This window comes from Sciurus vulgaris, assembly GCF_902686455.1.
Source record: "Sciurus vulgaris genome assembly, chromosome: 16".
NCBI lineage: Eukaryota > Metazoa > Chordata > Mammalia > Rodentia > Sciuridae > Sciurus > Sciurus vulgaris.
In genome coordinates this window covers 71990556-72017236 of record NC_136477.1, presented here as the reverse complement: position 1 = coordinate 72017236, position 26681 = coordinate 71990556, and the positions used below count along the sequence as shown (strand labels likewise).

At 38.1% G+C, this 26681-nt stretch overlaps 1 long non-coding RNA gene across 1 annotated transcript in view; it reads left to right on the top strand.

Moving 5' to 3' along the window:
- Window positions 1–3257: 3257 nt before the first annotated feature.
- The window catches only part of LOC306646644, a 982690-nt gene continuing 959266 nt past the window's right edge, over window positions 3258–26681 (top strand). The window contains exon 1 of the long non-coding RNA XR_013759919.1: window positions 3258–3494. This is a non-coding gene — a long non-coding RNA (uncharacterized lncRNA). The remainder of the gene's footprint in view (window positions 3495–26681) is intronic.

Below are 26681 nucleotides of genomic sequence, written 5' to 3'. Positions count from 1 at the left end.
TTCAGCCCAGGTGACCTGGGATCTCGGGCGCTGCAAGACTCCAGTTGCGTTAGTTCTGGGTGCTGGGCAAAGTAGGGGTCACTGGGAGATGGTGGGACTGGCATGCTCGTGGGCCCAGGTGCAGTGGAGCCTCCTCAGTGGCCTAGGGTGGGTGCAGGCTGGGTGAGCTCCGGATTGTGGGCCTGGTCCCGGGGGCACAGTATCACAAACTTTGCTAGCGCGAGCACCTGAGTCCCCACATTTCTCTTGGAGCCACCCAGTCGGGACGGCGAGTCACTAGGTCTGGAGGCTGTGAGTGGGTGATGCAGTGTACCTTTAATTCTGGAAGAATCTAGGAGAGGGAAACTGAGCTAGCTAGAGTGCACTGTGCTGCTGCTATTTCTTTTAATCAAAGCCAGGTGAAAACTTTAAAACTGGGACCCTGCCCTCCACTCCTTGAAAGAATATCACAGACCAGTCCCAGTACTCCAATTAAAGATGGGTTGACTAGTGTCTGAATCTCAGCATCACAGTCTTGTTAACTAAGAATGAGTGACATCCGTGGTGGACTGAAAGTGTCAAGTGCCAGTCACTAAACTGACCCTTTCAGTCCTCTGCCCTGGGCTCTGTCCTCCATGCCTCCCAAGGCCTGGTTCACCACCCCAAGTGGGTGTTGTGCAATTCTTGAAGCAAAACTGTCAGCGTCCACAGCTTTGCCACTCCACTGTTTCTCCCTCTGTTGACTATTTGGAATACAGTAGTGATCTCTAAAATAGGGGAGAATGCTGATTTCAAATGACCTTTTTTAAATGGAGGTGCAATCTCTTGTGCAAGAGCTTTCCCACCTAAATCTGAATTTCCTGACTAAATCTTTATCAATCCTGCTAGTTGCATTTTAACAGAAGACCCTCTTTGATGGGGGTCTTTAAAACACAGTAGTGAACTTGATTTGCTGCAAACTACTTTAGAAAAATTAGCTGTACTATTCATTACCTCTATCCTGAAATACTGGCACACTAGGAGAGTGTGTACTCTGGGTTTAAAAGCAAAATTATTTTACCATTATTTAATATTTTTTAAAAATCTACCAGTTTTAAGTTGTTCTAAAAACATAATCAAAATACTGTAGCCATCTTTCTCATGCATCATCTTGATCTTGATATTTCCCTATCTAAATACCTTTGTGGCCAGTGCACTCCTTAAGCTTTAGAGTGCATTTCTTAATCCAGTACTTAGAGATTTGCATAAAATGTCCATAAACTATATTTTCTAACAATTTCAAACTATTTCTCAATGCAAATATCCCCTTTTAGCTAAATGTACTTCAGAAAAACCTGGTTTTTCCCATCTTTGCTTTTTGTGTTCATATCAGTTCACCCATCCCAATTGTCTGCTCTGTTGCTCTAACTGGGGCCTATGCCTCATAACCTTCAAAACACAACTTTTCAAAAATCCTTTCCTGAATACAACCTAGCCTCTGGTGCAATTTTTTTCCTCTGACTGGTGATTTATTTTCTCAATTTATGTACTAAGTCATATACTTCTATTGTTTTCTTGAGCAATTTTATAAACATTTGTTTTGTGTAACATATTTTTCTCCTTATAAAATTCCAGTAATAAGTGCATAACATGAAATTTTTCATTTTAATGAGTTTCAAGTGTAGTTTTCAGACCTTAAATAAGTTCACATCATTGTCCACCTATCTCTGTCTTCAGAAATTTTTTAAAGCTTACTAAGCAGGTTTTATTTAAAGGTAATAACACAGACTTATCCCAGGAGGAAGAAGGGGGCCATGGCTGATGTTCTAAAGTTCCAAGAATTGAGCGCACCCTACATCTTTTCTAGGTTAAAGTGTCTTTTGTTCTCCAGTTCTCTCCCCCCTTATCTCTCCTTCCTGCCTATGTGACTAGGCCTGGTTTTGCATTAAGTGAGAAGCAATGGGCAGGGGGAGGGCCAAGGTGATTCAGGCAGGTAAGGGCGCAGGGGGCATTAATTAGCAGCTTCTTGTTTATAATTCTTGATAAAGGTGGGTAAATTTGGTAATCAATGGGCTCTGGAGATCCTTGACATTCCATTCTTCTAGGGGCAGTCTCCAACTTCCAGAGGCAGATGGCTTCATGGCTTCATTTCCTCGATTTGACCCGATCCCCTATTTCTACACTAACTACCTGTCCTTAATTCTGGCTTCATTCCCCTCTTTTTCTTCAGGAACTCCTTACTGCTGTAAGGAAAAGGGGGAGCCAATCATTCTGGCTGCTTCGAAGCAGGAAGGGGGCAGCAAGGGGCTAGCAGTTTCAGGTTCCCTTTTAAAAATCAGGTCAATCGGGGGTTCAAGGTAGAAGTCTGGTTGGGGAAGAGCAGGTTGTAAAGTCATCTGGAGGTGGGTGCTTCTATGAGAGAAGAACAAAAAGACATGAATACTGAAATGAGATTAGTACAAAGTAAATGTTGTAGCGTGTAGAACATGCCAATGAATATCATGAAAATGACAGAAGTCAATAATCCCTCACCAGCAGGTGGAAGAACTGAGAAATTATTCCCATAATAAGGCCTAACTAAGGCTGGAGAGGACAAGGCCTGTATTTGGGGACTTTAACATTGTTCAGGTTATTAGGAATGTAAACACAACATTTAACTCTTAATGTCATTGATATTCCCAGAAAATATAGTTAAGCTACTTAATGTTAACTGATTTTTAAAAATATCCCTTTGTTGATATAATCTGTGTTTAATAGCGATCTCTATACTTCTGTTGCTTAGGGCTAGATAATCATACTAGCAAACATAGATTAAGCCTACCTGTGTAAACTGTAAAATTTCTGACTGGCAGTTTCTCCTGATAGTTATCAGGCACATTTGTCTAAGAATCTACCACTTTGTAGCTTCCAGTCTTTATTCTAGTGGGCTAACACAAGTGTACATCTTAAGTTACATTTACATATTATTTCTTTTATATGCCCAAGAACGGCTGTATTTTGGTTTTAACTGTTTTACTGAGTGTCTAAGATTAAGCTGGTCAAACTGATTTGTTCTTGTCTTTTAAAGAGTCAGCTGAGTTCCCACAGAGGTCACTCATAGAGAACTTAAGAGCAGCTTCTTAGCTCCATCAGTGCCATTGGCTAGGCAGGGTCTCCTTGATGAGGTGGCTTCCCTTTTCCATGACCCTCCTCTGCAACAGGGGCACTGATTGACTTTACATCCTCTAGTGGCCTCATCAAACTCCTTGATCAGGAGGTTGTGTTACCCAGAGTTGCAACACTCCGAAGAGAAGTCCTCTTTTTCCCTGGGTTCAGACTGACTGAGGGCAAAAGATCCAAATACTGGTCTATCTTGCCCTCTGTATTTAATCTTAATCTCTAAATTTGATTTTAATCATCCAACAAGCCAGTCTCAGCAGTCATAAAGTAAGAGTACTGGGCTTTAACTTCAATGTTTATAACTTTACAGTTATTTACCCCTTTTATCTAACTGGAGTCTGTATTAGTACTGGAAGTTACCACTATCTGTTCTATAGGTGATGGATTACTATCACAAGTTACAAGGTTGTGTGTTCCTGAAGCAGCTACTTCTGCAAAACATTAACAGATAACTGTACTAGGTACCCGTTCCGACTAATCCCCGGAGACTCAAAGTAAACATCTGGTAATGGAAATCACACAACAAGATTTTATTAAGCAAGCTCGAGCCTGGACTGCAACCAACCCCTCAGACCGATACAATGGCTGGGGAGGAGTGGCCCAGAGTGGTGAGAAAGTGCTCTATTTAAGATTTTTTTTTTTAGCATTCATACACAAGGACCTGTACATTATTGGTTTAGCATTCATACACAAGGACCTGTACATTATTGGTTAACATTTGGACAGCTAAATATTTGTCCTCTTTTGGTTTGGTCCATCCACTTTATTTGAATCTTATTGGGACCCACCAAAACTGAATGGTCCTGGAGGGAACAGGGAGGAGGAAAGGAGTGAATTATGAGGGAGAGGGGTCAGGGCTAGGTTCCCCTCTCCTTGATAGATGGGGTCTCTGTACAGCTGCACATTTCTAAGATAGCTATCTCTGAACAGCCTTGAGAAGCCTGGGACCCAGCACATACTATTTGATCTGTATCGGCCCTCAAGGGCACCGCTGTGGCTGCCAGCATCCTCAGTATTTGAGAGCCCTTTTCCTGGAGGGGCGGTTTTACAGGCCAGTTCACAAAATAGCTCATTTATACAAGATGACTGCACAGATGGCACCCCGTTCTCAACAACAGTTTTACTAAATAAAATTAGCTAGAGTAAAATTATATATTCAACATGTATAATAGTCATTTTAAATTTTGGCTGAGCTATACATTATATCCCCTGTTTGAGATCATAGTAATTTTACAACAAAAGCCAATCTTTTGAATATAACTTTAAAGAAGTTGGAGTTTGGCTTATTTTGGAGCCATTCTACATGCAGTAAGGTGGGAGGCAGAGTCTTATCTCAGGTAAGGCATGGCTCTTTACAAATCTTAAGGGTTCTGATTCTGATGTTGATCTTTGCTTCTTTCTTAAATGTCATTGTCCACCTATCTCTGTCTTCAGAACTTTTATCTTTCTGGCAAAACTGAAACTCTGTATCCATTAGACAACTTCCTATTCCATCACTTTCAGCAGTCCCTGAAAATTACAATTTTTTTCTCCAAAATTTACTGTGCACCCCATAGGAAAGGAATTACACAGTATTTTTTATAACTGACTTATTTCAATTATTTTTCTTAGTATGCTGTCTTCAGGGTACATCCATGTTGCACATTATGTCATGAGGACTTTCACACATTTACACAGTTTGTTTATCCATTCATCTATCAAAGGGCATTGGAGTTGTTTCTGTATTTTAACTTCTATAAACAATGCTATGACTGTGAGTTTACACATATCTGTTCAAGATTGTGCTTTCACTTCTTCTGGGTCTAGATCTGGGAATGGAATTTCTGGATCACGTAGTAATTCTGTTTTTAACTTTTTGAGAAACCACTGTACAGTTTTCCATTTCAATCATATCATTTTATTTTATGTATAATATTTTAATATTTATAATTAGATTTTATATGATTTTTTTATATTTGCTAGATTGTGAGATTTTAATGGAAGGACTGTGTCTTAAACTCCTGGGTGTTCACACAACTCCTAGATGATAGTGTCTCTACATTAAGCCTCCCTATTTTTCTTCTCTTACAAATACACACACACCACCATGCATCTGCATATTGTCTCTTCTTCCTGAATTAGAAAGTGTTGAATTATTTGTTTCCCTTTATCCCTGTTACCTTATGCCTTAGCTCATGCCACCATCATCTCCCAAATTACCACAACAATCTCCTTATTTGTTTGTCCTCTTTCCTGTCTTGCCTCTTTCATCACATAAGTATTTATAATTTCCATCATTTTAATTTCAGTTGAAATAAAATATATAATGAATATAAAATGTTTTTAAGGCACTTTCTTAGTAATACTTATATATATGTGCATAAGGATAATTTACATGAACTATACAAATTTCTATGTATATTTATTTTTTATAATTCAGGAACTCCATCTCAGGAAACTTGGCTGAGTGTTTCTTCAAATGATGAATTCAAGAACTATAACTTTCCAAAATATAAATCACAGCCTCTAATTAGCCTTGCACCCAGCTATTATTTTAAATGAAAAGGGGAGAAATTATATAATCCTTTTTAATTTCTTCAAGTATTTGTCACAATAAAATTTCCATACAAATAATAATACATACAATTTTTAAATATTTTGGGACCTAATGTAATTAAATTTCCCCTTCCTTTGTCATATTAATTTTATAATTCAGTAAGAAAAAATAACAATGTATGAAGTAGCATTGAGCTGTAAATAAAATGAGTGTAGAACTTATGCATTAAAATTTTAGAGTTTATCTAGAAAGCTCCTTTTCCCAGAAAAAAAGCATTGATTAATTCCTTATTTGGTACTATAAAGATCATGATACATTTTCATTTTGCTTTACACAGCATTATTCTCTATTTACTCACAAAACACCTAAATGTTATAAGTAAAATTTTGACTCTGATGCTTACATCAGATGACCCACATGTATTTTGTTCAGCATTACTGACATAATTTCTATTTGAAGAATATAAACTGTGACTCCACAGCAAAATGTAACATCATGAATGTAAGCAGTTCAGTTGAAGTTTCTTCTTACAGCTACATCCAGATCAGTTCAAAACTCCCAGTAAAATTGGTTTGAATATTTTGGCTTGTGGAATGCATTATGTTTGCAGTAATATAGAATAACCTCTTGACTTTATTTTCCATTAAAATTTTTAAGTCACCAAAGTATCAAATTAAGAACATTGTCTATTTAATTAAAAAATTCACATTGCTTACAAGATAACACACTTCTTGCACTTCCATTTCTTCTCAAACTGTGATGGGCTGACAGATCTGACTTCATGAGAATGTTACAGGCCATATTCTAAGAAAAATGACTAAACACACTCTATTTTGCTCTGAGACTCCATGTTATGTAGGAAATAAGCTTCTCCCATGGGAACACCCTGCCTCTGTACCCATCATCAGTGGGGAAGTTTCGCTGGGCAACTCTCCTCTGAGAAGTTCCCTTCAGTCCAGAACTACCACCTGTACTGGGAAGCCCTCCTCTTCGATGTTCTCAGGGGTCCTGACCTACCACCTGGGCTGGGATGCCTGGCCCTGTGAGAGACTCCCTCACTGAATGGCCCTTCTCTGCTATGTTCCCTGGGGATGAGAGCTACCACCTGGGACTTGGACACTCACTCTGCATTGAAGCCTCTTGCTGTGCATCCCTTGCTGTACATCCCTTGTCTGCATCGAAGCCTCTCGCAGTGCATCCCTCATCCTGGTTGACTGATTTCTCAGCTCCAGAAGGAGAGTCTTACTGGGCCACTCTACTCCATGAACTTTCCTGCTTTTTGGGAGTACTGTACCATCTGGGGAGCCTGAGCAGTGGGAGAGATTCACCTGGTGGCTCTGAGTTGGTCCCGAGCCTCACAATACCTCCTCTTCTTGACTCCTGGGTCTATCGAAGGCCATATAGCCTCCTGTAGGTGTCTCAGGAAGGGAGCTACCCTTACTTTATGATGGCCATGCCCTCAGGAATAATTCAAAATGCCTGCAAGAGCCTATAAAGAAGCCTCTGGGTACCTCCGTGATGCAGGTGTCCTGTCTCATCTGCCGGCTTGTTCCGTGAAGGCGAAAGACTTTGGCGTGGTGCTCGGACAGGGTCGCTCACTAATGGTGTCTGTCTTTGCCTGGTGGTTGGGTGGGTTGGCTGCCTGCTGCTTAGCTTCGCAATGCAGGCAGTTGGGTACCTGCTGGCTACCTCTGGGATGCATGTTGCCTGACTCACCCACCAGCTCGCTCCGTGACTGCGACCGACCAGTGATAGACAACATTAATTGTGGCTTAGATTATTGATAATTCCCATTCTGATTGGAGTGAAATTAAATCTTAGAGTAGATTTCATTTGCATTTCTCTAATTGCTAGAGATATTGAACATTTTTTCATATATATGTTGAGTGATTGTATATCTTCTTCTGTGAAGTGTCTGTTCAGTTCCTTAGTCCATTAATTTATTGGGTTATTCATTTTTTTGGTGTTAAGTTTTTTTAGTTTTTTAAATGGCCTAGAGATTAATGATTTTTCCAAGGCGCATGTGGTAAAGATTTTCTCTTAATCTCTAGGCTGTCTCTTCAAATTATTGATTGTTACTTTTGCTGAAAATAAGCTAATTAGATTGAGATCATCCCATTTACTTATTCTTGATTTACCTTGTGCTTTAGGGGTCTTGTTAAGGAAATCAGATCCTTGACCAACATGGTAAAGATTTGGGCTGACTTTTTATTCTAGTAGTCCCACAGTATCTGTCCCAGTTCCAAAATCTTTGATGCACAGTGAGTTGAGTTTCATGCAGGTTGAGAAATAGGGCTTAATCTAATTTTGATACATGTGGCTTTCCAGTTTTCCCAGCATCATTAGTTTAATTAGGTATCTTTTCTCAGTGAATATTTTTGGTGCCTTTACCTAACATGAGATACCTGTTTTATGTGGGTTTGTCTCTGTGACTTCTATTCTGTACCATTGGTCTATATGTCTGTCATGGTGAAAATATCATGTTGGTTTAAACACTATGGTTCTGTAGTATATTGTTGAGATCTGGTATTGTGATGCTCCCTGCTTCACTTTTCTTGCTAAGATTTGCTTTGGCTCTTCATTTTTTCTAGAAGTTCTTTCATGGAATTTTTTGATCCTTCAAATATAGAATCAAGTCATTGGCAAATGGTGATAGCTTGTTTTCTTCTTTACCTATTTGCATACCTTTAAATTTTTTCTTCTATTTTTTCTGGCTAAAATTTCAAGAACAGTATTGAGTAAAAGTGGTGAAAGAAGGCATTCTTGTCTTGTTCCAGGTTTTAGAGGGAAAGCTTTCAATTTTTCTCTGTTTAGAATTATGTTAGTTTTGGGTTTAGCATATATGGCTTTTATGATGTTGAGGTAGGTTCTTACTATCCCTAGTTCTTCTACTGTTTTGAACATGAAGGAGTGTTGTAATGTCAAATGTTGTATCTACAGCTAATGTGATAAATGTATGATTCTTGTTTTTAATTCTATTGACATGATAAATTATATTTTCAGATTTCAATATGCTGAACCAACCCTGCATCCCTTGGATGAACTGAACTTGATTGTGGTGCACCATCCTTATGTTTTTGTATGAGAGTTGCCAGCTTTTGAGATTTTTGCATCTATGTTCATCAGGGATATTTTTCTGAAGTTTTCTTTCTTTGATGTGTCTTTGTCTCACTTTGGTATTGGGGTGATAGTAGCCTCATAGAATTAACTTGGAAGGGTTTGCTTTCTATTTCATGGAATAATCTGAGGAGTTTTGGTGTTTGAAGATATTAAAGGACTCAAATAAGAATCTGTCTGATCTTGGATTTTTCTAAATTGGTAGACTATTAATGGTGTTTTTGATTTTATTTCTTAATATTGTTTTGTTGAAATCATGTATGACCTCCTGATTCAGTATAGGTAGGTCATATGTCTCTAGAAATTTGTCAATGTCTTCAGTATTTTCTATTTTATTGGATTATAGATTTTCAAAATAGTTTCAAATTATCTTCTGTATACCAGTTGTGTCCATTTTGAAATTTTCTTTTCCATCCCATATTTTAGTAACTTGGGTGTCCTTTTTTTTACTCTTTGTAGTGCAGCTAGCTTTTTACCAATTTTATTGATTTTTTACAAAAATTCAACTTTTGTGTTTTGTCAAGTTTTTCATATGTTTCTTTTGTTTCAATTTCATTGACTTTACCACTGATTTTAATTATTTCCTGTCTTCTACTCTTTTTGGTATTGATTTGTTCTTTTCCTAGAGCTTTCAGATGTAATATTGTAATTTATTTGTTGACTTTTTATTCATTAATAAATAACTCAATGTAATATATTTTCCTCTTAGTATGGCATTCATAATGTACCAGAAATTCTGGTATGTTGTATCATTGTTCTCATTTACCTCTAGATATTTCATCCTTGTTTTTTTCTACTATCCATTCATCATTCAATTATGTATTATTTAGTTTCCATGTTTAGAGATAATTTTATTTTATATTTTATAATTGGTTTCTAATTTCAGACCATTATGATCTAATAGAATGCTGGGTATTATCTCCATTTTTTTTTTTTTTTTTTGCAGTACTGGGGATCGAACTCAGGGCCTTCTACATGTGAGGCAGGCACTCTACCAGCTGAGCTATCTCCCCAGCCCTCCATTTTTTTGTATTTTTTAAGAGTTGCTCTGTGGCATAAAATATGGTCTACCTTAGAAAAGGATCAATGTGCTGCCGAAAAAAAAAAGTACATTCACTCATTGATGAATGAAATATTTTATTAACTGCTAAATCTAAATTATTGAGTGTATTATTTATTTCTATGATTTCTTTACTAAGTTATTTTTTAGAAGATGTGTCAAGTAGTGAAAGAGGTGTGTTAAAGTCACCCAGTACTAATGTGTTGTGGCCTACTTGATTCTTGAAATCGAGAAAGGTTTTTTATTTTTTATTTTTTTGCTTTTTTTTTTTGTTATTGTACATAGATGCTCTATTGCTTGGAGCATAAATATTTATAAATATTTGCAATTGTTATGCCTTGCTGTTTTATAATTCCCTTCAGTAGAATGAAATGAACTTCTTTATCCCTTCTGATTAACATGGGCTTGGAATACACTTTATCTGGTATAAGGATTGAAATCCCTGCTTGCTTATGTAATCCACATGAGTGATTTTTTTTTTCCTTATCCTTTAACCTTCAGTCTAACGATAACTTTGCCTATGAGGTGAGTCTCTTGGAGAAAGCATATTGCTGGGTCTTGTTTTTTAATCCAATCTGCCCATGTGTTTGATTACTTAGTTTAGGTCATTAATATTCAGTGTTATTACTGAGATATGACTTTTTCCCAGTCATTTTGGTTTATTTCTGGCTTTTAATTTGATTTAATTTTTCTTTTGACTATTCATTTAGTGACCCTTTTGCTTCAGGGAACTCTAGTCTTCCTTTCCTGCATTTTAAGGATCACTCCATCTTGGTCTACTTTGAGAAAAAGGAAACTGAAAGCAGTAATGTCTTGACACCTTGGGCACTGGGTAAGCTCCCTCAGTGTGCACACCAAAACCCTTGATTCAACACATCTGGTTCCACTCTGTGGGAATATCTAGTCCCTTTTTGTGAGAATATCTGTGGTGCCATTGGTGTAGAAGTCATGTTTAAGTGGTAGTTGGGAACTTGAAATTTCTCTCATCTGGTCTGTCTGTTTTAACGTTTTCCCTCCGTTGGCCATGGTTTGGGGGATCCTCTTTGTCTATCTCTAGGACTTTTTTGTTTGCTTTTTTTTCTGGTCCCTTAAGACATGGGAAAAACTGTGTTGATTCTACAGATTGTTTCTTGGGAAAGATCTTGGCTGAATGGGCCACCTATAGATATAAACCTGTAAATCCAGTAAAACACCTGTATAAACCAGTAAAAAAAGATGACATTTTACTGTAACACTGTGATCTTTGAATGGTTTACTGTATTATTACAATCTTGCACTTGATATTTGGTCTGTCCAAGGTAAAATAAAAGATTCTGTATGTACAGGCATGTATGCAGTTATGTAATAAATATTAACAGGCAGAAACTAAGTTGAATGTTAAAAGGTACTCCCTCTAATGTGTGAGTATAGCAGGACAAAAAAGTAGGATTTATTTATTTTTCATTCCAAACCAGTGCTAACAGTCTGAGTGCTACTTCTGGGTCTTGCCCCAGGCAACTGCAAATCATATTTCTGTGGGTCAGGGACACAGTCCTGATATAAAGGAGAAAAAAGAAAATCACATGAAATCTATCTGGTCTGTAGAGAAATAGGCAAGGAGGATGTAGCCTCTGCCCAACTTTCCAGACACTCTTTGCACATGAGAATAAAACCACAGTTTGAGAATGGGGCTCAGTTTTCAGCTTCTGCAGATGAATGAATCTATATAAACAATACACCTCACTGATTTTCTTTCTGGGTTCTTGTCCCTTGGATTTGAAGAATGAAACTCATGGATGGTGGCAGAGGACAAAAACAAAAGAAATATAATTGGTTTTGAATGAAAGGAAAAAAAATAGATGAATCTACCTGTGATGTTAGGGGAAAACATTTGGAAAGCTTCTCCACTTGAGTATACTAGATCAGAAATTAGGCTTTGACAAAGACACAAAGACACTTGTCAGAGGTAATGCTCAACAGATATTAAAAGTGTAAAGTTTAATTTTTTGGAATCTATTCTGTACAGTTTTTGGTAAGGTACTATGGATGTTGACTTGACCCATAACTTTCTATTTGGCTGTGTGCTTTTAGTTCTTATGTATGGATTTTTGTAACTTCCATTTGGGTCCAACCCCCATTTTAATTTTCCTGCAACTCTGGCCAAAGAAGTGGACTGGAATTCTTAATCTCACAAGATTGCCTTTACATTTAAATAAAACCTATCTGGGGCCCATTATATTCATTGATGATTAACTAAACTGTCTTAATGGGGATGGAAGATGAAAACTGCCAATCACAAAAAAATGAAACAGTGGGTTCTAATATTATTAGGTTATAATGTGAGGACAAAATTGTCTCCTGTTATTCAGATCTGCCCTATTTGATCAGGGGACAATTCAGGATGCAAGCCTTCTTTTGCCCACAGAGCTAAAATACAAAAGTCTCCCTGAGTCCTCATGAATTCAAACACCTGTCTTTTAGCCTGCTGATTTCTGAAGAAAGAATTTGCTAATAGTTTCTGTGACCTTCACTAGGCAGTACCTTTATATACAAAAGTATGTAGAGAGAGTCTCTGGGTACAATTAACAATGGGGAACTCGCTTAAAGTTGATGGCGTTATGATGATGGTAAGCGAGACTGGTCAAACAATAACCTGTGTTACAACCACTTGAGTGTAAATTGGAAAAAAAAAGAAATTTAAGGCACAGATTTTAAATATGCCAAACTGTCTAATTCCTTTGCTGGGATAAAATTTGTTGTGTAAATTAAATGTAGAGATAACATACACACACCAAAATTAAAAATTTCAAGTGCAAGTATCTTCCAGGAGAAGGAAACAGAACCTGCTCTGCTGGAGGTCTACTAGAAGTGAGAAAGGCCTTTTAAGAAAAGGTCACCCTGGGAAAAGTAATCAATGTTATCTTAACCAAGATTAGTTTTAGGACGGAATAACTTGCCCCAGGGGGGAAAAATAGCAGCTCAATCTATAACAGCTAGATTGTGGAACCAACCTATATGCCCTTCAACAGAAGAATGGATAAAGAAACTGTGGTATATATACACAATGGTATATTATACAGTCATAAAGAGGAGTAATATTATGACATTTGCAGATAAATGGATGCAATTGGAGAATATTATGTTAAGTGAAACAAGCCAACCTCAAAAAACCAAAGGCAGAATATTTTCCCTGATAAGTGGATGATGATACATAATGGGGTGGTGGGGTGGTAGGTGAGAGAAGATTGGAGGAACTTTAGATTACATAGAGGAAAATGAGAGGGAGGGGGGTTTAAAAATGGTGGAATGAGACAGACATCATTACCCTATGTACACGTATGATGGCACAAATTGTATAAATCTATATTGTGCACAACCATAGAAACAAAAATAGGTGCCCCATTTGTGTGCAATGAATCACAGTGGTGTCTGTGAAAATAAAATAATAATAATAAAAGAAGAGGCATGCATTCTCTTCTGGACAATTTTTTCTTTTAAATTGTAAAATGAGTCTGCTTTGCCAGATATACTACTCTGCTTCTTTTGCCTGTTAAAACATCTCACACTGATGAATACCAATTTGTGCAAGATTTGACAGCTATAAAATATTAAAGTATTATGTCAATTGCTATTAGGATTTTTCTTTGTCAGAGAAGCAGATGACTTAAGATCTTGACCAGGCTTGATTTTCATGAACAACCTAAATATACCTGACTAGAAATATGTATACATCTGAAACAAAATATATTTGTCTGAGCCTTATCTAAATATTCTATAAAATTTTAAAAATAAAAGTTTATGTAGATTTAACCAGTAAGTGCTATCTTTTATACCTTACACCTGGCAATGAAAACAATGCCATTTATAAAACTTACCTGAATCTGTCTGCTTTGACTAAGTCTAATTTGAATTATTAACACTGTTCCCTAAATGTATAAGAGATTTAGAGTTATCACTTATTTTTACTAGTACTGCTAAACTCTGCAAGGCTGTAAATATTTGTGGATTCTGAATTTTACTGTGAAAATTGAACCAAGCTAATTTAAGGACATCTATATAATGGTGATAATATTTGTAATGTATGAAGATGCTCTCCCGCCCACAAGGTACAACCATTTTGCCTGCCTCCCAACCACTTGTCAATCTGTGCTCTGCCCACCTCTTAGGTTACAGGAATTTCTGGCTTAAGCTGCCACCATCTTCCTGCCTCCCACGTTACATTATGTTCTAACATGCTATTGGTTCATCAGTCAGCCTGCAAGAATTCTCCTCCGTGATTGGTTCCTTCGAGCCTGTGAGATTCCAATATCTGGGAGAAGCCATACGCCATCTTTCTCTTTTTTCCCTTCTTTTCGCCCCGAGTGGACGTGAATCGTCCACATAAAAAAAGTCTCTTGTGTGAGATCTCGTGTCTGAAAACCTTTTTTTTGAGAACTATCAGCGAGCCACAACTAAGCCAGCGACCCCTAACAATATTAGTTCTTTGTATATTAAGTATACTCATGTTCTTCTAAGATATACATTATAAATATAAAGATTGGAAGATTACTTTACTAAGCTGGTGTTCTCCAAACTAAATTTGTCTAAATTGGTAATTTTAAATCATGTAGAAATAAAAAAGTAAATTGGAAATTTGTATCATTTAATATTCTATAACTGAACCTCTTTCAATAAGATGTATATAAAATTTTATGTTACTTTTTACACTGGGGTAAAAATTTAAATGTGTTTTAAGAAGATAATGAGAGCCTGATCTATTTAAAGTCATATTTTGTAAAAAATGCAAATATTTTGCCACTTTCCAACAAAGAAGGATCCAAAATCTCTTTAGCTTTTCTTTGATTCATGTTTCAGGTGTAATGTTGTATTGTTATTTGTGAAGAGCTCAACCTAACATGAGATAAGTCTTTGCCTCCCACCTTATTCCACGTTAGAATGGCTCCCAAATAGGTTAGACTTGTGTTCATTTAAAATTGTGTTCAAAAGATTGATTTTTGTTTTAAAGATTACTGTTGTCTCAAAATAAACAGGAGGCATAATATAACAAAGTAAGGTTTAGGATTATAAAATAGTTTTATTTCTTGGACCATAGCTATTATAAAAACAATGCATTTTTGCTATTGTTAATTTCATTTTGTATTTTTCTTATAAAATTTAATTGTTATGTGTTAGTACTTGACAGAAGTGTAACTTCTAATATAACAACATGAGTTAATTTGAGGTAATGGGTAATCATCTACAGAGGACAGACTGGATGTAATACTTCCACTACTAATACTGACCCCAATTAAAGGGAAGGGGCAAATGACGTGGAATTAGAGATATTGAAGTTATAACATGTTACTCCTTCAACTAGACTTGTGAAACTGCCTTGCTGGAGGTTTAAAAACAAAAAAAACTTGGAGACCAAAATCAAGGGAGTAAAAGGACCAAGGAAAAAGCAGCCAATATTTAGCCCTTGCCTGTAGAGGTCAGCAAGAATCCACAGAATGATAGGAAGGATTCCTCTAAGGACTCTGAAATTCTGATGAGTTACCTGATCTGCCAATCAGGAAGATCAAGAGGTCTCTAGAGAACAAAAAACCAGCTTATGGTGCACCTTTTGAAAAGAAGAGGGTCATTGGAGACAGAACTGTCAGTGATATTTCCAAGGGAAGTCACATTTGGTCATCCAAACACTGACCTGATCCATCCTGGTGCATAGCATCACTGGTAGAGGAAACGTAAAGAAGTCAGGAGGCTTCACATGCATCCTCAAGTGTGATCTCTGAGAAATCTCAGCTCATTCATAAGAATAGATATGAACAAGGTCAGTTTTGACTAGCTTGGTCTTAAACACCTGGCAGAAGAGTACAGCCTGAGCAGTCCTACATGGACAACTCAAATGAAAAGCAAAGGTTTTTTTTTTTTTTTTTTTACTATAACTTAAGATGTACACTTGTGAGAGCCCTACCAAAAATAAGAAGAGCTGATGGCAGTAAAGAAAGGGTTCTTACTGTAAGCAAAAAAAGACAAGAGGCAGACCTTAGTGGATTCAGAGAAGAGTTTATTCCTTCACGGACTTAGGCACTATGGGGATTCACTCTCCAGATGGGAAAATGGGCATCAACTACAGATGAGATTTTGGTTTTATAGGGTACTATGATGTAATTGGAAACTGTGTACATAAAGTTTTGACCATCAGGGGCTAGATTTAAATATTAAAACTTTAATTTAGGAGGGCATTTGTAAAAAGTGTGAAACTCATTGTTGTCTGGGGGCTTAAGAGTCTGGATCCTGAGGAATGAGTACTCAAATCTTGCCTATTGTCATTTAGAACTATTTTTACATGGGAGAAGGTCAAGATTTAGGACCCAGCTTTCAGTATAGACCCCTTTGACCCAGGGCCCACTGTTGTTAGGAAAGAATGCCCTGGGAGAGGTTTAATGTTTGATCAATTTCCCCTCCCTCCTTCCAAGTCAAACTGTTCTTCCATTATCTTGGGGATTTGCCTTATAGGACTATTATTTTCCATAATCCTTCAATACTTTCCACATAACTCTGAGCAACTCTTTGTAAGAAAATGTAGCCATCTATGTGAGTCAAACCTGTTTCTATGTGTCTTACCATATCAGATTAACACAAACCCAAGGTACATTTACATCAAAGACAAACCTACAAAGCTTCTCAGGTGGTGCATCCAGCCCTGTACTTTCTGTTAAGCCCTACCATCTTAAAGCAGGGAATAGGAAGGGCTTCCAGGGGTGGGAGGATAGGAAGGCAGCTGCACCTGAGAAGAGTAAGTGTGCAAACATGGTTCCTGTTGTTCACACTCTCTTGTCCTAGCAACAAAATTGGGTCAAAGAAGAGGCACAGGAGCAGATAAAAGCCCTCCATAGTCAGGAGTAGATCCTGACTTGAACCCAAGATTCACATGCTAGTTCTCTTCCCACCTCTTCAGTTTCCTTCCCACTGGACACTTTAAAGCATCAAAAAAGACAGGTCTTTTTGTCTTTACAAACAGATTAGTCTTCCTATGAGAAGAAAATGGCCTGTCACCACTTTATGAGCTGTCCTCTGCCTGATTGGTTTTAGGGCCTGTGACCAGAGGTCTGCCACCTCTCAGGACTCAGAATTGTGGGAAAATAATCAGCTTACCCTGCTCAGGTAGGAAGACTGCAAATTTCTAAAGGACTTTCCTGCCACAGTACCATGGCCATTGCTCTCTCTACTCAAAGCCCCTGGATGCATATGACTTCCTGGACACCTCACTACAATCAACCTCAGGACACCTAAGCTTCAGGGACTATGATGGGACCCAGAGAAGCAGGGAGACTGACTGCGGAGTGCCACTACGTGACAGAAGGAAAGTGCATTCCTGCCATCTAGTGGTCACGAGGGACAACAGTGGGTATCTGTTCACCATGACCCAGGATCTTCCATATAAAAAAGATGTGATAGTTCAAACTCATTATCTCAATAGTGGTCACAGAGCAGCAACATGATTTCCAGAACTTATTAAACAATAAATTGGTTTTTGCTTTCACCTCCGGAGAAGTGAAAGTCAAAATATTTACAGGGCTTTGACTATTAGGTTTAGCTGTGTCTGAAGGTGTTAAAGGGAGCACTGGAACAATATTCCCTGGACTCCTCAGCACTAAGGAACTATGAGCATAGCCCCTTGTATCTCAGAATCTGTGCACCTTGGTTGTAACTGGCTAATACTGGATACCTGTCTGCCTGGGGTCAGTGAGTGAGGTTATCATAAAAAGTCTTTTTACAAAGTGGTGAAAAAGATCCTGTTCTTGGATGAGAGACCAAAACAAGGCATAAGTATTTAGCCCAAAGTGTGCACCTGGAGGGGATCATGAAAATTATGATTCCTGAGTCACTCTGAGTCAGACACTGCAGGTCTGGGGTGTGGCCTGAGAATCTGCATTGCTGTCAATTTCTCTGGTGAAACAGATGCTGGTTGGGGGTCCATTGTTGGGAACACAAACTGAACCCTAGTGTGACTTAGGCTGAACTGCTAAAGGACAAGAGCAAAGGACCTTTAAATGTTTATCAAAGAAAAGAAAATGAGTTGCTAAGAGCTACACTCTGGTTAGCACTTCCCAGCTCAGGCTCAACTGATAGCTAATACTTCCAGGTTAGAAGGATCACAAGTTCCAACACAAGTAATTATCCCCTGAGGTTACCTTTTTCTGCCTTTGGGAACATCCACAGTAATAAAGGAGGTGGGTGGATGTCTATCAAAATGCAAAATATTCCTACACTCAGGAGCACCAGCTCTAAGTCCCAGCTCCTCTCTTGAGGAGTCTACTATCTCTGTTACTTCTTTTAAATAAAAGTTGTTTTCTATGCATGCCTTGGCTCACTTAGTTTTCAATCTTCAACACCAGGTGACCCAATCCTGATTTCCCATATCAATAGTGGACAAATAGCTTTGAGTGGTGAGAACCCCACTCTAATTAAGAGAATTATTTTTTAAAGTGGGCCCATTGTGATGATCCCCACATGTTTTCTTCTCCAAGAAGCAATTTACCTGCATCCCTGCCTGGCCTACGTGGATGGGCTATATTGCACATTCCTCAGCAAATTATCTATATTGTGCAGGAAAAATGCAGGCCTGGAATAATGTTGATAAGAGGGACTCAAGTTACTCTGAAGAGGGAGACTTTGTGACCCTTTTTCACAGATCAGATCCTGAAACTCAGGCTGATAAAGATAATCTTTAAGAATTTATGGTTAGGAATCCAATTAGAAACAGCATGGGCCAATGTGACCTAGAATTGTCATTTGCAGTTGGGACATGAAAATCTGGTGTCATCCAGCTGTCAGTCAAAAGTCAAAAGGTGGACCTGGACAGGGCTTTTATGAAACTTCCCTGAGATCTTCCAATAAAACTAGAGTGCAGGAGAGGAACACTTCTCTGTCCTCTCTGAGAGAATACAATCTCTCTTGAGAGTGTCCCCTTTTCCTTGTACTAGCACTTCAATAATCTCACGTCTGTTACTTTGAGTGACGTGACTGAAATCTTTCTAATTTGATTGCAAGAATTGGGATTTGAAGGTGGGCCTTTGCAGAAGGAAACTTAGTTTCCCAGAAGTCACCAGTCCTGTAAACAATAAATATTTTAAAGAGTTCTCAAGATCTGCATTGATCTTACTTCAACTACATTGTCAAGCTTTCTGGCTTTTCCAACTCTTCAGGAAAACTTAAAGGGAGAAACTATAATATAGAGCTAAACACCAGGACTGTCTTTCTCCTCCACATAGTGGATGCCTCAGTTGATATAGTTCTTAATATGCATTGTAGATCTATTGAAATATGATTTGCTTGAAAATAGATCAAAGAGTTTTTTACAAACATGCCTACTGAGAAAGTACTACATTTAATACAGAAAAAAAGCTAGCACATTCAGAGTCCATTCATCCATTGGACACTATAGGCACAGTGCCTACATCCCATAGAAATGTTTTATTTTGAAATCTAAAGAAAAACAAATGAAGTTAATATGTCCTGGATTATATTCATCTTCATAAAAGCCACTAGGAAAACTTAAATTTTAGCCTTCTTTGCATAGGGAGAAGCATATGAAAAGCAGAAGCAAGTCTTTAGGACTCTTAAAAGATGTGCTCCAAAACGTGGCCAGAATTAAGTCATTCTCAAGGATTGTATGGATTTAATTTCTTTTTGCCACATTTTTATTATTGCATTATAGTTGTACATAATGCTCAGATTTGTTGTATATTTGTACATGAACACAATCAAACACTATTATTTAACAAATACGATTCCCCAGCACTTCCCCGCTACCTCCCCACCTGGTCCTACCCCTCAGTTCCTTTCCTTAACTGATCTCCCTTTGATTTTTAGGATATCCACCCCAAGCTTTGTTTTTATTTTTTCCCTCCCTAGCTTCCCTTGGGAGACATCTAACCCTTCACCTTTTCAGTTTGACTTATTTTACTTACCATGGTTGTCTCTAGTTCCATGTGTTTTCCTGCAAATTACACAATTTCATTTTTCTTTATGGCTGAATAAAAATCAATTGTATATCTCTACCACATTTTCTTTATCCATCCATCAGTTTATGGACACCTAGGCCAGTTCCATAGTTTATCAATTGTGAATTGCTAATATGGGATAAGTTTAGCAATTGTGAATTGCTATAAATATGGAATAAGTATGTATCCCTGTAATATGATGACTTTAATTCTTCAAGATAAATACCAAAGAGTAATATACTTGGGTCATATTTTTGTTGCATGCCCAGTCTTTTGAGGAGCTTCCATACAGATTTCCAAAATAGTTATACTAATTTTCAGTTCCATCAATAGTGTAAAAGTGTTCATTTTTCTCCATATCCTCTCCAGCATCTATTATTTGTGTTCTTGATGAATGCCATTCTGACAGATGTGAGGTAAAATATCAGTGTAGTTTTGATTTACATTTTCCTAATTACTAATGATATTGAACATATTTCCATAAATATTTTTTGTCATTTGTATTTATTCTTTTGAGAAGTGTCTATTTAGTTTACTTGCCTATGGATTAATTAGATAATTGGATTTTTTGGATAGTTATTCTTCTGTTTTTCCTTGTTACCATTCTCTTGTCCCTTTATTACTACAAATGAAAGGGAATTCAGAAAAACAGTAGGTTAGTAAGCACTCTTGTTTTCAAGTGAAAGAAAATCAACTCAAACTAAAGTAGACAAAGGTGGGGGCAGTGTTTTGTTTTACAGGTGATAAACCTGGAGGTAGTTCTGACTGCAGGCACAGCTGGTTTCAGTGATGTATATTTTTTTCATTTCTTTCTTTTTTTTATATCTTTTCATCTCAGTTTCCATCCCATTTTTTGGCCTCCTCTGTGACTACAAGATGGCAGTAAGCTTACCATGCTCAACTCCTATGAGCCATTCGAGGACCTCTGAAAGTGTTTGTGTGGACCAGTTCAAGCCAACTTGGCAGACTATGTATTCTTCTTCAATGGGTTTCCAAGCTCTGATTTCTTAAGCTATGTCATCTTTCCACCTCAGCCAACATAGGGTGAAACGTAGAGGAAGGATTCCAGGAAAAATCAGGAGTTTCTTCTGGAAGAAGAGAAAATAGACACTAGAGGCACATAGAAACATTCTGAGCAGATTCTCCTCTGTGACCAATGCAGCCAAATTTTCAGTTCAAGTGAGGGACAAAAGGGGATAAGAAATCAAGATTCACACAGATTTTGAAGATTAAAGTGGGATAAAGTGGAGCCCTGCTCTCTGATGGAAATGTAGATCTAAAGGGTTATACCAGCAATCCTTATTTATATGCATCTCATTATTAGGTTAATGACTATGAAACCATTATTCTCTGTATTCAGGAAAGTCACAGAAATTAGGACTTCTAAGTAGCTTTTCCTCAGTTGCAATCCATAGTTGCAAAGTTTAATGCTAGGAACTATGTGTTTGCTCTCAAGAAAGTACATTGTTAAAAGTTATTCTAAAGTGGGCAGACACAGGAGAAATGGAGCTGGTGAAATATTGTGGTTTTCTAACATAAAAATGTCTTCCTTCCCAGGAGCTATAAGCCTGAGATCAAGATCAGAGTTGATAGGACTCTTACACAGAGACTCCACATGCAGGGCATTGCCACAGCAGCAATCCAGCATCCTGTGCCCTTGTGCAGAAACATTCCCAGGTACCAGGCATGCCACAACCATGAGGTCATCAGAGAACCACAATCTCAGTCACTGTTATCCCATTCTCTGTCACTGTTTCCACACTACCCTCTGATCTGCATGGGAATAGCTGACTACACCACATAGCTGGAAAGCCCCTATGTCAGCTCATGGTACTGTCAAAGAACCCAGATATCAGGACATCCCCACTTCAGAGATGAGGAGATCAGGTTTCAGAGGGTGTTAACCTTCTTTCCCAAGGCCACTGGTCTTGACAGTGGTAAAGCCAGAACATAAAGACAAATCCAGTCTCCAAAGGTATGTTTTAAATCATTCTTGGTCTTCCAGCTCACTAATAGTCTCTCTGAGGCAAAAAAAAAAAAAAAAAAAAAAAAAAAAAAAAATTATTATAGACCTTGAGAAGGAAAAGGGGAATCAGAAAGAATGAAGACTCGGGTTCTATCCCCAGCACCCCCCCAAAAAAAAAAAAGAATGAAGACCCCATGATAGCACCTCACAGATGCCCCACGCCAGTCAATTTGAGGCTGAGTTTGGAAGACTTCCTGTCTGCTCACATCTTCTAGTTGTTTCCACATATATTTATTTCCACATTGCCTTTGTAATTTTTCACTTGAGTTATTTTTTGTTTGCTTATTTTTCTTAAGTCGCCTTGCCTCTTATACTTACAAAGATGTATTTAAAACCTCAGTGGTTTATTTTATTTTCAATAAAAATGAGTATCATTTGCCCCAAATAAAAATTGACTTCAAAATCCCATAGAACTACTAAAATTAATTACCAGTCATATGTGCACCTTTCAAAGTCATTCATCTGAGGCAGGGTCTTCAAACTCAGCTTGGAGTATTGGAGCTACAGGGTCACACCAGAACACAAATGACACTTGTACTCTTCTGGCACATGCAGTTATCTAAGAACTCCTTCAATCTCCATTGCACTCTGAGAGTAAGATGAAGGAAGTCCCAACTTTCCTCAACCAGTAGGCCAGGAAGATATACTACCCCAAATGTAGTCAAGTTCACACACTTCAAAACTAGGTTCCTGGTTCGGGTCACTGCAACCTTAGTTTCCAACCACATACCCTTTTAGATGTGATCTAATTCAGGGATCATGGTTCTTTCCAGCAACTTCTTTCCTGATCATTGAGTCATGTCACAACTCCCAATTTAACTATTCTGTGATTATTGCTTGTAAACTGCTCTAGGAAGAAAAAATCAGGTTTGCAGAGTGTCCCTAGGAATTAGGCCATTACTAGGCTGAGCAGTCACATCTTTTCCCACTGTCCTACTGTATATATGCTTCTCAAATGTCTGCCAGAAACTAATCTCCATGGAAGAATAGAGGAGACACCAAAGGAAAAAGGGGCATTTGAGAGCATGCAGGAAAATGCCCTCAGTGTAAAGAGAAGCAAGCCAGCCCTGAGGGTCATTGTCTCCCCCTCTTGCACAACCAGCTGGGTCACAGCTATATTGAATCAATATCCCCTGACTCCTGGCACATATTTAATATTTATTCAATTGAAAATATGTCTACCACAAATTACATTGGGCTCCTATCTCCAAGGACACATTATTAACTCTTCACTCTAGAATATTCTGGTTTCTGTAATATGAGAATAAAGTCACAATGATATTCTCTCACCTGGGAGTTTAACAACATAATCTGCTAGACTCTAATGATTCTATAGAAATAGAAATCACAGGTTTGGGTCACCTGAAATTATCTAAAAAACCCCACCCACCACACCCTCCTCCTGAAGACTCTAAGACTTTCCACCCTGTGAATGGGAAAGGCTTTATGTGATCTCTTAAACCAGATACTGCACATGGACTAAATTTTATCTTACTTAGAAAGCACTATGGGGTCATTGTGTCTTGCAGGAGTCAGGCTGTGGCCTGTGCCCTTTTCTTTCACAGTCAGCTACTCTACTCCCTGTTGCTCAGCCCTATTTTACAACTGAGCTTCAGTCTGGCTACCTCTGAGTCCTCTTCCAGTGTTGGTGGGGGATAACCAAGAGGGGAGGCTGCTTCACACCATCCAAGACTCAGCACAACTGCATCAGGAAGAGAGCTGAGTAGGGGAAAGTGACAGTCTAAGGGGACAAAGGTCTGGACCTTTAAAGGGTTGAGCTTGTGCCATTGAAACAGGATTCCAAGGAACACTGGTCTTGTTGGAAAGGGATGGAAGACAACAGAATTCTTTCCCCAACAGAAATTCTCTACATTCACTCTGGTTTTACTATTTTGGGAAAGATTTTTAAATTTTACAGATTATTTTTATACTAGCTAAGACCTAGAGGAACCTAAATATTCAAGAGGAGCAATATGGCTGAATCAATTGTTACAATGTTCCACAATTCTTATACGGATTTAAGAATGATAGTTAAAAATATGGTGGTTTATGTAACTCAGAAAATACTCAAATGTAAAAAACAAAAAAAACATACAAAATTGAATGTATGATGAGATTACTACTGTGCCATCTGATGATGTACTTGCTTTGGAAAAGGTCTCAAACATATTCAACTATAGTGCTGCTAGTAAACTTGTTGGGTGATGTGCAGAAATATAGAGATATGTGATCTGATTAGACTCACTGACCCCACTTAGAGTCTCAGAGCTGCCTGGGACACCCATCTCTCTCCTGCAAACCCTATACAGCTGCCACTGAGAACTAATGTTAGGAAGCTCATCTACGTGTGCCTAACCTGTCCTTCACCATCGAAGGTGCCAAGTTAAGAATAATGGCACTGGATATTGCAGAATCCAAGTCATCTTGAGGGTTTTACCCCTAAATATTCAGAAGTGAAATGAACATTTAAATAGGACTGAATGTGTCAGTGTTGTCTGGGCATTGGGACCTGACCCTTGCCTCAGAAAATTTACCATCCAGGGTGAATATTCACAAGTGAATCTTTTTCTTCTGGCTGGTCCTCTAGCATTGTAAGGAAAAATTCAAGGGTGCCAGACTATGTTGCCAGCCACTGCTGCCATTCTCTGAGTCATTTTCTCTCTCTCCCTGTTGCCTAAACCCCATCAGCAGGACTCCACAAGGAAGTTCCTTCATAAGCACTGTTGAAGTTCATATGTTGATATGCTGCTTGTTACCACTAGGATGAAACTAGAGCCCTGGTCCCCTTACTGTCATTACTTCTTGTAAAGACTGACCCTTGCACTGGCTAGAAAAATCCTAGGGGACTGTGGGCCATGTCAGACATGTCCAAGAGTCTGTGCCAGCTTTCAACTCAGCACCTAGCCCAAAGTGCACAGAAGGAATGGATGCAAAATTAAACATCAATTAGCCAACAGTGTACTGGCCTCAATTTGTGACTCCCAGAGGGACATGGCATGCCATGGCTGGGAGAACTTTGGGTATATTTGTTACCAGTTAAAGTTTGGTTTAGCAAGGGAAATGGCCTTTCAGAAAATGGTCTTAGGGAAGTGGCCCATTCCTCATATTAAGTCCTGAGGACCATGACGGGCAACCATTAGCTTATACTTCATGGGGGAATATAGGGCTCCTGGTTCCAACATGTTGTATTTTCTGTTGTACTCTTGGCTGTAATTTCTCTTCTTACCCCACATCCATTTTTCTCATTATCATGGGCAAGACAGCTGTGTACTAGGCATCCATTAAATTCTGAGTATGTGCCCTAAACTTCCTAGTCAATCTTTCAAGACAAACATTTTTTCAATTTCAAAAATGGAGCAATGTGGCCTCTGACAGTCACATAACAACCTGACATGGCCTGGTTCATTCACATAATTCCCTTATTATAATCTCTTACACTTACTTAATAGCCTCACTGTGGCCTCTTACACTGATATGCTACACTACTCTGACCTCTGACATTCACATAATATTCTTACTTGGCCTCTGACACTCACATAACACACTCACCATGGCCTATCACACATAGCATTTTCAATGACTTCTGACCCTCAACTAATGCCCTCACTGGGGCCTCTCACTCTCACATATTATGCTCAATGTGACATCTGACATTCACATAATACCCTACTTTGACTTTTGACATTCACATAATACCCTCACTTGGCCTCTGTCTCTCACAATATATCTTCACTCTTATGTTGACATTTATACAATATCATCACTGTGACATTGATAGTCACATAATATCATTATATCCCTTGCCATTGACAAAATATACTCACTATGGCATCTGATGCTCTCAAATATACTTACAATGTTCACATATATTCATATATTTATTCAGAATAGCCCCTGAGATTGAAAATGTTTCCTAACTCTAACCTGTGACATTTAAAAATTAACTTCTCATTTACAAAATGTCTTTCACATATTACACTCAGTGTCACATGAGTTCGTCACATAATACACTCAGTTTGACATCAAACACTCATATAATACCATGCTGTGGCCTCTGACACAGAATGTCCTCAATTGATCTCTGACACTTACATTATTTCTTCATTGTTACCACTGACACATTATATCCCCATTGTGACTTCAGACCCTCACATTATACCAAATCTGTGGCTTTCTACACACATATTATACTCAGTTAGATCTTTAAATCTTACATATACCTTAAATGTGGCCAATGACACTGATATAATATCCTCACTTGATGTCTGACACTGACATATCATTTTGAATTTTATACTCACATAACACAATCACTGTGAACTCTGACTCTCATACAATTTGCTCACTGTTATCTCTGACACTCACATATTACCATACTGGAACTTCTTATATAAAACCATCAAAGAGACCTGTAAAACAAAAAATATCCTCTTTCTCCCTGCTGTCTGAACCCCCTCAGCAACTTGACCTCTGACATTGACATAATATTCTCACTGTGACCTCTGATCCTCACATATTATACACTTTGACCTTTGACACATAATTACCTCAGTATGACCACACTCATATAATACCCTCAATGAGACCACAGGCACTCAAATAATATCCTAAGTATAACCACTGTCACTGATAAAATATCCTAATAGGACCTCTGATCCTCAAAAAATGCACTCACTGTGATTACTCACACTCATATAATACCCTCAGTGTAATCTCCGATACTAATATAACACCTGCATGTGCTCTCTGACACATAATACCAAAAATGTGGCCTCTGACACTCAGAATATTCTCATTGGGACTTCTGACACTCAACTATTACCTTCACTGTGTCTATTATCCATCACACAATACCTT